Consider the following 10,920-nt stretch of genomic DNA (forward strand, 5'->3'; position numbering starts at 1 on the left):
TTTCATCAGAATGTTCCGGAGTTCCCTGTTCACATCAGAGACAGTTGCTTGATGAAAGCAGCATGTTGTTGTCGTCCTGCTACTGATGTTTCTGATAATGGAGTATATGGAATAACTATCAGAGTCCTGGGCTCGGATGCGCTCTGAGCTGAATGCCGCTGTCTGCTCGACCTTGAGCGCCTGTTAGTAGAGATGTTAGCTGCTGGCTGATCCGATCCCTGTCTAATCACATTTGGGGATTCCTCACCTGCATTCATTAATGCTTCAAATCTGTTTTCAAGATGTATAGGGGGTGGTAGAATACCAGTGTTTGCAAGCCTTGTCATAGCCAAATCTGGGGTAGAGGATGCTATCGCAGCAATATGAGATACTCGTGACAATCTAATGTCTCGTGTGCCTTTGGGTCTCGCTCCCTGTTTGTGCCATCAATTAGTGTGTCGATCAGTTTCGGCTTGTTCCTGTACACTTGGTATAAACTGTTGGGATTCACTAGATTCATGGGACTCACCGGCTGTATGCTGAGGGGGTCCATGATGACGGTCTGCTGAGTGTTCTGCCTGTTTTGAAAGTCCAGCAAGTAACTTTGTTTCAAGAACCACAATCCTTTGTAGAAGTTTGCGGCAGTTTATGCAACAAGTAGATTCAACAGGAGGCATTTTCTCTCTCATCTGTTTGAATGTAGACAGCTGTGTTTTCCCTTCTCGGAATGTAAGCTGCTGGCAGTGGGAGGCACAAGTCCCCTTTTTTGTAATATTATTCCAGTCCCAAAGAGTTTTTAGTTGTAGTGTTTGTGCCAAAAATGTATTGTTTGAGCACTGTGCTGATCTGCTGAAGTAAAAATCATAGAAGAATCCGAGAAAAGTACAGAAATAGGGAGCAAAGCGCAGAGCAGTAAGCAAGAACGTCCGAACGGTAGCGAAGCCGGAAGCTGTATGTCCACCTCTTAAGTGATGGCATGTTGAGAGTTATCTCTCTCACCATCTTTCAACCATAGGAAAAACATAATGCCCATAATATTGGACTCTTCTCTAATTAATTCATAGGAAAACATTTCTTTGAATGAACACACATATCCTTCAGGTCATTGTGTATGTTGTTACTGTTCTTGTATATTGTCTTTTGTATTGTATACTGTTTTATGCATGCTTATGATAGAACCACTCGTTCATGTAATCTTACCTATACCATGTTTAGTATCTATGAATACGTCTTCTGATGATCTAAACGAGAGTGTATATTATATGTTGGTACATATGCAATATATTAGTGTTCTAAGAATCTTTAGTAGTTTTTGCATCAGCACCCAATCGAATTACATATGCAAAATACCATGCTCTGAGACAAAGAGTCATAAACTTTCCCTCCAAAATTCAAGACACCATTGGCTCTTTGATCCCACAGAGGTGTGACGACGATAGAGGATAAAGGCAAACACATCAGCGACCCGCCCCCAGTCTGCAGTTCTGTTAGATTCTGAGAAGATGGGGATGCTGAGCTAGTCTTCTAAGGACACCCTAAGTTTGTGCCAGGCCTCGGCCTTGACTTTCCATTCACCAAAGATCCTAGGATCTCAGCTCTCTTAGCTCTTTTTCACTTTCCACTGGGAAGAAACTTCCAATCACCATTGAGTCAGAACATCTTTAGAATTCATTACTCTTCAAACCCGGAAGAACGTGATCGCAAGTCCAAAACCTTGAAACCTTCAAGACTTTAATCCGAGACTGCATCCGGACACTCGTCAGTGACCAAGGCAATGCAAGTATCGTACATTTAACTAAATGAAACAGAGGTTTAGTATAAGCTATAGCCCCCGTTATAAACGGCGCTATAGTGTTCTGCTACAGTTACTACTGGCAGCTCATTTAAATAATTGCAATAAATCATAATTAATTGTAATTATTATATACATTTCCCTTTTGAGCTAATTTGCTACATAAATGGTGGAGAACGGTGGCGATCGTTTTAAACATTATTTGCAAGTGGACTCAGTATCAGACTTGTGTGTTTGTCTCATGGGTTTTTATTAACTTCTTACACATGCATACCAGCTTCTGATAAACTCAGATAAACTATAGCTTGAATGTGCCTTCCTACGAGCAGTAGAAAGTTTTCAGTGCTATAATGTGTTTAAATCGTACGATAAGAAACTAACCTGATTTTAGCAAAGAAATCCTAATTTCTGTTGTTAGTAGAGCGTATGACTTTTCTGACGAAGAAATCTCAGATTAGCAGCCCATATAAATGGTACCAGAATAAATTAATCTGTTATTGGGCGAATAAATCCCCACTTTCAGTTTTAAATGCATAAATCTTAAATCTGATGAAGAAACCTCAGATTAGCGGCATGAATTAATCTGCGTGGCGAAGAAATCCAACTGGCAGTGATATTAAATCCGGGCGACGAAGAATTCTCGCTGCAGTATATTTACTTTTAATAGTTTGAGTTTAATAGTTGGTTTGAGCGATGTTCCTGTAATAACTTTGATTACTTAATTTTAAGGGAATTAATTATCATTAATTCATTCAGGTTTTGATAGGACTCGGATCTGAAAAATTCGAAGTCCATCTGATTAAACCGATTTCAAATTTGTTATTTTACACCTTAAATCAAGGATCGTCCAGCGAGCCGTGACCTCAGTATATTTTAACAAATTGAATATGTATATTTTCCCTGGCCACGGGTTAATATAATTATGATAATTTGTAAGCTCTTCGAGAGGTAACAATGATCTTTTTGGCAAAGGTTTTAACATTAAAATTATACGACACCAGACAATCCTTCTTTATATGAAACATGAATTTTATTGGCTATTCTAGATTACATAAAACTAAACTAAAACACAAAAATACACACACACATGTACAGTTTTTTTAGACTGCGAGTTGACGAAGTTTCATAGTTCTACCTCGTTTTCACAAGGGATTCAAGCAGAGAAATTTAGCTTCTGTTTACTGCTTAAATTAGCTCAACACCAGTTCAGAAGAGAAGATGGTTCGTTTACTTGCGTTCTGCTTGGTTGACAGCTGAAAAGCTATAAGACATACAACATGTTATTTGGGCATATCTATGCTTCGATACCTTCAATGATTTTCAACGATTGTCTCAGAAATCGTCCTTTTGTTTGGAATGCAAAGGGGGAAAAGGGGAGGTGTCCTGAGGTCATCCTCATGTCAGAGTTGAGAGTCTGCCAAGTTTCTCCTGCTGGACAGGAAGCTATAAAATTGTCTCTTTTGTTGACGGGATGATCAATTTATGTGTTAAGCGGTCATGAGGTCCGTGCGATTCTGTGCGGGACTCTGTCTAGATACCAGGTTCTTTGTTCCGTGGTCCATTAGATGGTCTATTTATGCTGAAGCCAGTCACGAAACCTACTGACGTTCTGTTGCTTAAATGAATCCAGATGGTGGGGGGGGGGGGTCAGTTCTTGTTGTTTCTTGTAAAGATAAGCAGAGAGAGAGACAGGAACTCAATTGAGAAAGTTGGTGTCTGGGCTGACCATGGTTCAGGTTTTACTCTCATATGGTTTGAGAAGAGATGTTAGTTTCTAGGTGGAATGCGGAGATTCCTCTTTCATTTGTGTGATGTTCGCAAATGCCTTACATATCCCCCTTTAGTTCGGTGATGTTCCCGGTGCGAACATCGGCGGGCACTGGAACAAGAGGCATAGAGAGAGAGGACAGGCACACACATGATACAAACAACATCTCCATCACTTACTGAATCCTGGTGCAGGAAATGGGTAATTTAGGAATGATCAGGTTCGAAACTTGAGAAGACATAGGGTTGCATTATTTAGGATTACTTGTATCATTATTGTGTCATTTAAATTGCTCTAATTGTCAGAGGTTCGACGAGGCGGTATAGGCGTAATCTCAATCAGGTTTGTTGAGTTCTCAGGTTCAGGTTCAGGTTCAGGTTCTTGGTCCGTTTTATCACGTCGGAACATGTGCGGGACGCCGGACGTGCATTTGTTGAAAGACTCTTGAACGGCGTTCACTCGCTTGTGGAGGAGGAAGGCAAGTGTCAGAGTCACAACATATCCTACAATAGTAGAAACACAAAGCGCTGTGTCAGCTGCAGACCAAGACTGAATGGCGCGCCAGCGGGCGGCAGGCGAGCGATAGCTTCTAAAGCTGTATCAACAGGAGTCAAATCAATAAGTTGCATTCCTTCCTCCTTGATCCTTTTCTTCCAATTCTGGATCGAGGACGAAGGAATGCTGTTTAAAGAAGGGTGAGATTTTGAGTTCGGCCTGATACTCGTCGTCGGTAAGGTGATACAATGCCAAATCGTCAATATGGAGGATCGAACCCTTAGGGACATTGATCCATAAAGTTTGATTGGGCAGGATAATGCGCGTGGCAGCATCGTGTCAATCGTAGGTGAGGGTAGCCTACGCGCTGGGGTGTTGACTAGCCATCGGTTTCAACGATTTATGACAAAAACTATTTTTGGTGAAAGGAGTCAATCCTAGTTTCGGGACCTGGATTTAAATGCATGCCAGGCCAGTATGCTACTTGCTTGAGCGTTTCGTAGGTGGCCTTGGTGCCATGGTGTCCAGCGCATGGTGAATCGTGGGCGTGCGTCAGCATTATCCCCCTTTGGCCCTGAGGGACTATGAGCTTTGGCGCAGTGAGGGGCTCAGGGACATATGTGAGGACGCCGTCTTTGAGATGCAGCATGTGCTTGATAGAGTTGAGCGTGCGGAGGTCATAGGAAGTGGCTAGGTTGGAGGTGGGGATGGGATGAGCTAATGGGTCTGGAAGGTGAGCTGCAATAGTTTGCAGTGTTGGATCCGAAGCTTGGAGGGTGAGGAGATCATCAGTGGCGAATTGAGGTGAGAGTTCAATGTGGGAGGAGGTGGGGGTTTGCACGCCAGTGGCGTGCTGGCGGCGGGTGATAGCAGCCACTGATGGGGTGGGTGGGAGGGCAGGACATGTCCAAGACTCTCCGTGTAATGCACCTGCTTTGGCGAGGGCATCAGTTTGGTCATTGAGATCTTTGTCTTGTCCTGGTTGACGTGAGTGGCCTCGGACCTTTTTCCAATAAACAATCATGTCCTGTTCAGTGACAATGGCTTCGCATGCTTGGAAGAGTTCCTGATGTTTGACAGGCTTGTTGTTAGCAGTTTTGAATCCATTCTTTTTCCATCCAGCTAGATGGCATGTGAAGCTTAGACGGGCATAGTTCGAGTCGGTACAGATGAGGAGTTCTTTAATGTTGTGGGATGCAGCACATTGTAGGGATATGAGGATGGCCGCAATTTCTGCGTATTGCGATGAGTGAGGGCCTAATTTGAATTGTTGCGGCGGGCAAGGGTCATTGTTGAGCCAGACCACTCCCGCTCCAGCTTTCAAGTTGCCCTGTTGATTGTAGGAGCAGCCATCGACATATGCTGTGGTCATCCCTTCACACACATTCTCCTCGAAGGACCGGTGGTTTGTCATTTGTGGCGGTAATGGTTCTTTGGGTTCTGCTGCTGTGTGCAGCGTAACAGTTCTAGCAGGCTCGTCTCGTCCTTGGAGCGTCATTAGCCAAGTAGCTATGCGTGCGTTGGTTACCACGCCATCCCTGATTCGTCGGCTGTTGAGGAAGGTTACTGGCTGGTGACAGGTTTCAATGATAACCTTCTGAGCTCCCATGTAGTTGGAGAAACGCTGGATGGCCCACTCAGTGCAAAGCAAAGCTTTTTCGCAATCTGAGTATTTGCATTCTGGGGGAAGCAGTGTTTTACTGGCATAAGCGACCACTCGCTTGTCTTTGTCATGGAGCTGGTACAGGCCTGCACTGAGGCAGTGATTGGAGAATCCAGCGTCCAGATAGAACTCTTTTCCTGGGTCTGGGTAGGCCAGGCATTGTGCAGCGCACAGACGTTGCTTGAGCTCGCTCATAGCCTTGTCTTGGGCTTCAGACCAGTTGAAGGGTTCGTCCTTTCTCAGGAGGGAGGTTAGTGGTCGTGCGATGTCAGCGTAGTTTTCAATGAACTGTCGTGAGTAATTGCACACTCCCAGAAAGCTTCGTAGCTCAGAAATGTTAGTGGGTGTCTTTATGTTTTGGATTGCTTGGTTGCGACTGGACTGTGGTTCAATACCGTCCCGTCCAATTAGCAGACCGACGTATTTTACTTTGGTTTTGCACCATTGTCCTTTGTGGAGGGCGATCTTTGCTCCTGCTGTTGTCAGCTGGTTCAGGACGTGATCGATTTCTTTGAGGTGGTCTGTCACATTTGAGCTTTTCAACAGCACATCATCCACGTAAACGAGGTTGCCTCTGGTTCTGGCATCAGGGCATGCTTTGTTCAGGAAGATGTTGAATTCAGCTGGTGAGTTGGCATAGCCAAAGGGACACCGTGTGAAGGTGTATTGTCGATTGGCAAAGGTGAATGCCAACTTGTGTTGGTCATCAAAGTGGACAGGTATTGTCCAAAATCCAGAGGCGACGTCCATTGTAGAAAGGATCGTTGAGCCTTTGATTTTGGGAATCTCTTGGTCCACCTGGGTCATTGGCCATCGTGACAAGGGTACTTGCTGGTTCAACTTGCGGTAGTCGATAGTGGGCCGCCATTTGCCGTTGGGTTTCATGACTGGCCATATCGGAGCAGAGTATGTGCTGTTACAGGGCCGGATGACCCCCTTTTCCAGCATGGAGTCAACAATTTCTTGCACTGGCTCATATGACGCTATTGGAATCTTGTACTGTCGCACAAATGTGGGTGGTGCATTTGGGCTTGTCGGGATGCGCACACTGTGGATGTTGGTCAGTCCACAGTCCAGGGAGTCCTTTGCGATGGAGTTCTTGTACTTGTACAGAACCTCTTTGAGTCCTTGGCGGTCTGTTTCCTTGTGGAGGGCATCCGCCTCACTTAGGATCTGTTGGATTTGTGCGGCGAACCCGGTGTAGGGTTCCTCCATGGTTAAGTCAGTTGAGAGGGCTCTGTGCCTTGATGGTCACCTGTGCAGGCCGTACAGTTGTTGAACAGTATGTACACAGCACGAGATGTCACTTCAATGAGAGGTGTGGCTTCCAAGGTCAGTCCTAGTCTTAGGCAGGTCCTGGAAGGTTGGAAGAAGCCTAGCTTACTGTCGAGAGAGTGGCCAGGTCGCATGTTGAGGCGGACGCTGACACTCTTGCTGTAGGCAGGTATTGCAGCTTCTTGCTCACTGATCATGGCACATGCGTCTGGCATTGTTTGACCTGATCGAAGGTTCTCGAGGTTGACTGCAGTGGTCAGTTGGTGCGACAATGGAGGTAGCCATGGTTGTCGACCAGGGACTGAGAGGGAAGCGGCTGTGTCTTGAGACATGTAGGAGGCTGTGCTGTCCTTGATTCAATGCTCTGAATAGCTTCAGGCTGATAGCTGAGTTCTCCGCCCACAGGGTTAATGCCGCGTCGGACACTGAGGTGTCGTGGACATTTATGGCAGTCATGATTCGAAGGAGGCCTGAGTCTGAGTCAGGCGCCTGCAATGAGCAGAGGAAAGGGTCCAGGTTCTTGCTGCTTGGAATTGAGCTTGGCCCTGGCCCTGGCTTTGACATTGCATCATCAGTCAGTGAGTTGGCGGTGGTTTCTGTGGTTTGACACTGCGACTCGTTGGGGTCTACTGACTGGCAGGGTAGAGGCTCACGGATTTGCGTCCATATCTTTAGTTGCTTGAAGTCAATTAAGGGTTAAAAACAATTAAGCAGGTCTTTTCCAATGAGGTGTGGATATGTGTTGAGTGGTGAGACGTATACTGGGTGAACAAGGTCCATTGGTCCCACAGTTAGGTGAATTGGGGCCATGTGGTTTAGTTGTAGGCCCGTGTGGGAATACGCTTGAAGGTTCAGCTCGCACCTTTGAAGTTTGAGGGTGCTATTAGACCTCTTTGTTCTTTCTTGGACTTCTTCAAGGAGTTCAGTTGACATTAGAGTGATGTCGGCTCCCGTGTCCAGAAGGGCTTCGACTTTGATGTGGCGTTCGATGATGATGGAGAGGTAAAACTTTCGTGCTATACCTTTCTCAATGAGGTCGCCCAGTAGTTGAGGGACTGGAGTTTGGGATGAGACAGGTAGGATGTCAGGACTGATCTGGTGTTCGTCGGAGGAGTGGCAGATGACCAAGACAGCACTTTCAGGAACTTGAGTGGTTTTGTCAGCAGGTGTTTGTTGGACGCTCCTGTGATCTGACGCATCAGGTGTTGGGTCAGTTTTTGACTGTTTTGCGGGTTGTTCAGGTAGGATTTCTTGTTCGTCTGAGGTTATGGAGGTTACGGTTCTCTGAGAGTGAGGTGAAGGAGTGCTGTTCTCTGTGGCTGGTTGGGTCAGCTGGTCGCTGCCTTCTCTTCCGGCTTCTAGTCAGGCTGACTCTGGTTTCTCTTTCTTTTCCCACTTCCGATCCTCCTCCTTTCGGAGGAAGAACTCTTTCATCATCATTTTCATTAGCTCTTGTAAGTCGAAACACGGTGATGTGTTTTGTTCTTGTGTGGATTCAGTTTGAGCTTGGTCAGCTTGGAATCTTTGCGAGTTTCTTCGTTGATTCCTTGGACTGGGTGCTCCAGGGTGTGTCTGTCGTTTTCCCTTGGAGGTTCCGTTGGATTCCCATGAGCCTTTTCCTCTTGAGTTTCCAAATGAGTTGGGCTGATTCCACGATCTGTCCCATTGAGTCTCACAAGGTCTGGATTGGTCCCAAGGTTTTTCCCAGTGACGTCCAGGTGAGTGTTGACGTCCACGCGGTCCATCCCAGCGGTTGTTCCTCTGTTTAGGTCGGGTACGGCGCCTTGTTCCATTTCATCAGGCCCTTCCTGTCGTTCCTGAGCCTCCAGTTCTAGCTGCTCGACGTGTCGTTGTGCGCGTGTTAGCTCCTGCTGGAGATGGGTGGTGTGCCTGTCGCTCAGCTTGAGGGTGACGATAAGTGTGTGGCTTAAGGAGCCGGTGATCTTTGCTAATTCTTTGTGACTGTAGCTCTGACTTGGGTCTTGTTTCATGAGGTTTGCTATGTTGTCATCCAGCTGGTCTTGTGTCTGATGTCTCAGTGTTTCAGCAGCCTTAGGTAGGAGGCTGTCTGTTGCAACACTTAGCCAGGTTTCGAGGTCTTCCCAGTGGCCAACAGGGTCCGTTGTGCGAGACATGTTTTGGCGTGGCGAGGGAGATCTTAGAACCTAGACTGACACAGACCTTGAAGAAGAGGAAACAAACAAAACAAAACAAACAAGGCAAAACAGGGGTGTAAGTGTGCAATGTCACTTGTGGTTTAACAGTGAGTGTGTAAGGGACAGGTGAGTGTAGTTCTCAGTGCTCTCTGGGCGTGCTCCTAATTTGTAGTCTCTGTGGGGAAAATTAGTAATCACACAGGTAGCACAGCTAGAGAACGGAGGGATGAAACAACAAGAACAAACAAACGGAGCAGAGGACAGGATAGTAATTGGCTGCTTCCAATTTTCCTGTAAAAACAAAGTTTTTTTTTCTTTTGAAAGGAAAGAAAGTTAATGGTAAGATGAGAGGGAAAGATAAAACAACAAAATACCCTTTTCTGGTAGCAGAATGAGGATAATTAAATTCTCTTCTCTTTTCCTTTTTGGTTAAGTTCGATTTAGAAGGATGGTTCTAAACCGGCGTTTGGGAATGAGGATTTCTTAATACCACAAACCACAGGACTGTGACTATTATTAAAATTCCTCCGGGTGAAGGAAAAACAATAAAAATTACAGTATTGGGTTTTTTAGGTGTTAAGATTGACAACGTTCACCAGTTTTTCGTTCCTGGATGCTAGTTCAAATTTTGGCGGGTGCCTGTCAGTCTTCTTTCGCAGAAGAGTGAAGGTAAATGGAAGACAATTTTTAACACGGTTCTCAAGTTTCACAAATACCTGTTCAATTTCTAAAAATTCTCTGCTTGGTGATTTCCACAGGCAACATCCCAGCAAAACAACCGCAGTAGTCAACTCAGAAGGAAACAGCTGAGAGAGAGAAGCAGAAGAAGAGAGAGAAAAGCTTCGCTCTCCCAATGTATTAAATGAATTAAATAATTGAAAGGGAGAGGGAAAGAAGGCCAATTGCTAATTAAATTAGAATTTAGGGTTAGAAATGGTATTTCCTGGTTAAAATGTAATGATGTTATCATTAAAATTGATGGGAGTAATTAAAATTACTATTAATCAATCAATATCTTGAAGCAGGATAACTCAAACCCTAATGCTAACCATGAAATTAAAATTGTATTGCCTTATTGACGGTTAAGGATAAAAAATTCTATGATGTTTGTTATTAAAATTAGCAACGCAATGTGGCAATATGGAAACAGGACCTGTAATTAATTATTAAATGAAATTAAAATTCCAAATATGTAATTAATTATGAAATCAGTATTAGTAACTTGTGATCCTTGAAGATTAAACGTTTACCGTTGTTGTCTTTGAATTATGATTAGCAATTACAATTCAACTTCATCAATGAGCATTGTTCCTATGTTCAGGCAGGAACTGAAATTAATTTATGAAATTAAATTAAAATTTAAAATCTGTAATTAATTTATGAAATGTAAATTCCAAATCTATGATTAATTTATGAAATGAAATGTAAATTCTAAATCTGTAATTAATTTATGAAATGTAAATTTCAAATCTATAGTTAATTATGAAGTTAAATTACCGATTTCAGATGCTTAAGTATAACAAATTGATAATATCTACATTTTATGATGTCCTTAAGCACAGTCATAGCTGAATTAATCCCAATTTAGCATTAAAGTAAGACGGCCTAGGCTGGCCAGGGTTAATTGTTAATAACAACACAACGGTAGCAGTTTACTGATATAGTAACACGCTGAAGGGAAGAGGCCAACCCTTTAACCAACATGATTATAACCACTTGTGAGATCGCTAATCTGACGTTTGGTTAAAATCGCGTTGCAATAAGGTTTATAAAGTTTGCATCTGTCTGTTCT

This window comes from Sinocyclocheilus grahami, unplaced genomic scaffold (genome assembly GCF_001515645.1).
Source record: "Sinocyclocheilus grahami isolate Dianchi unplaced genomic scaffold, SAMN03320097.WGS_v1.1 scaffold256.1, whole genome shotgun sequence".
NCBI lineage: Eukaryota > Metazoa > Chordata > Actinopteri > Cypriniformes > Cyprinidae > Sinocyclocheilus > Sinocyclocheilus grahami.